General features: G+C 37.6%; 1 non-coding gene across 1 annotated transcript; it reads right to left on the bottom strand.

Moving 5' to 3' along the window:
• Positions 1–1,135: 1,135 nt before the first annotated feature.
• LOC128292066 (small nucleolar RNA R71) lies at positions 1,136–1,242 on the bottom strand. Its single transcript, XR_008282051.1, has one exon. It is a non-coding gene; the product is annotated as a small nucleolar RNA R71 (small nucleolar RNA).
• Positions 1,243–2,617: the final 1,375 nt, after the last annotated feature.

Here is a 2,617-nt window from a genome sequence, read left to right on the forward strand (position 1 = left end):
TAGGGTTAGACGTTATTAGTCTCGAGAGAGATAATAATATAACTTAGGGATTTCTTCAGATCAAGTTAAACGAATATATCGTCTGATTCAGAGTCAAATAACAAGTGAAGTCTAGGTGAATTTTTCCTTAGATATTGTCTTAATCAATCGAATTTTCCCAAAAGTATTTTCCCAAATTTTCTTTCTGTGCATTCTTAGTTATTATTTAATTTAGATAACCAAACCTCTTAATTTCTAGGCTAGATAATAGAAAGGAAATAAATACAAGTACTCGTAGTTCCTTTGGGTTCGACAATCTGGTCTTGTTGAACTATACTACTGTTTGATAGGTACACTTGCCTTAATCGTGATAAAAAGTTAGTCTCAAGAACGATTCTTTCATAAATCTTTAAAACCTGTCACGAATATCACGTACTAAGTTTTTGGCGCCATTGTCGGGGAACTAGGATATTAGGAACACTCGATTCTTATTACTTTAGCCATTTTACTTTTATTGCAATTTAAAATTTTATTTTCTTTTCTAATTCTTCATTTATTTTCTTCTAACAGGTTTTTCTAGTTTATGACCAGAAAAAACCCGTCAGGAATGTTACTGTTTGATAGTGAGCTCGATCGCACAGTTTGCAGAAACCGAAGAAAAATAAGGCAAAGCTCACGATACACAGAGTAAGATCAAGAGGATGATACTTCAACCACAACCGAGGAGATGGCTGAAAACCAAGAAAATCCACTACCTTCTGTGATTTCTATTAATCAGAATCCTCCTTTGCGCACTATATATGGTTATGCTAGACCTTCTTTAACAGGAACTGAATCGAGCATAGTTAGACCTGCTGTAGCTGCAAATACTTTTGAACTGAAACCTAACACAATTCAAATGATACAACAATTTGTTCAGTTTGATGGTTTGCAGGACAAGGATCCCAACGCTCACTTGGCAAATTTCTTAGAGTTTTGCGACACTTTTAAAATCAATGGCGTTTCTGATGACGCCATTCGCCTTCGGTTGTTTCCCTTTTCATTGAAGAATAAGGCTAAACAGTGGTTGAACTTGTTGCCATGAGGATCAATCACTACTTGGGAGCAAATGACTGAAAAGTTTTTATTAAAATATTTTTCGCCAGCCAAAATAGCCAAATTACGTAATAATATCTCTTCTTTTGTGCAGATGGATTTAGAAACACTCTACGATGCATAGGAGAGATACAATAACCTCTTAAGAAGATTCCCTCACCATGGGTTACCACTCTGGTTACAGGTTCAAACCTTTCATAATGGCCTGAATCCTTTGACTCGGCAGATGGTTGACGCAGCTGCTGGCGGAACTATCAATAATAAGTCACCTGAAGATGCATATGAATTTATAGAGAAGATGTCACTGAATAACCATCAGTGGCAAGTCATGAGGACAAAGCCAACGAAAATAGCCGGTATTTATAATGTCGATTCGATCACCATGCTCTCTAATCAGGTAGAATTCTTGAATAAGAAAATTGAGGGTTTTCTTAGTTCTTCACAGGTTCACTCAGTAATACAGTGCGAAGCAAGTGGAGATGGATCAAGCAGTTCAGAATATCCACCTTATGGCCACAACATGGAGAACAAGCAGTTAAATTACATGGGTAAAATCTTCGATCTCAAAACAATCCTTATAGCAGTACTTACAATGCAGGTTGGAGGAACCACCCAAATTTTTCATGGGGAGGCCAAGGGAATCAGAGACCACCACCCCCAGGCTTTCAACAACCACCCTACCAACAAGAGAAAAAGCCGAACCTTGAAGAGATGCTAACAAAATTCATCTCAGTGTCAGAAACTCCTTTTCAGAATACCGAGACAGCACTTAGAAATCAACAAGCGTCGATCCAAGGGCTCGAAACTCAATAGGTCAGGTCGCTAAATTGATATCTGAAAGACAACCAGGAAGTTTGCCAAGCAACACTGCATCTAACCCAAGGGAGCAACTCAATGCGATTGCCATTCAATATGGGGAAGGGTTAGTTGCAACACCAATGCCAGAAATGGTGGTAAGCAAAGGTAAGAATGAGGTAGGCTAAAATGACCCAAAGTCGATGAGTACAGAATATAAACCTCGTGTGCCATACCCCAATGTGACAAGGAAAGACAGATCAGACGAACAATTTGGTAAATTCCTTAAACTTTTAAAGAAACTACATATTAACTTACCGTTTATTGAAGCCCTTTCACAAATGCCAAACGCAGTCAAGTTTTTAAAAGAGCCTTTGACAAATAAACGAAAGTTGGATGAGGCGTCACATATGGAGTTGAATGCAGTTTGCTCAGCCATATTACAGAATAAACTACCCAAAAAATTGAAGGATCTAGGGAGTTTTACGATTCTTTGTTTAATTGATAGTTTAGATGTTCATCATGCATTGGCTGACTTAGGGGCAAGCATTAATGTTATGCCTTACAAAATGTTTAAACAGCTAGGTCTTGAGAAACCCAAACAAACTAGGATGAGCATTTAATTGGCTGATAAAACCATTAGATTTCCTAGGGGTATCATTGAAGATGTTCTTGTTAAGGTCGATAAATTTATATATCTAGTAGACTTTGTTGTTCTAGACATGGAAGAGGATAGTAACACACCTTT

The sequence above is a fragment of the Gossypium arboreum genome, chromosome 4 (genome assembly GCF_025698485.1).
Source record: "Gossypium arboreum isolate Shixiya-1 chromosome 4, ASM2569848v2, whole genome shotgun sequence".
NCBI lineage: Eukaryota > Viridiplantae > Streptophyta > Magnoliopsida > Malvales > Malvaceae > Gossypium > Gossypium arboreum.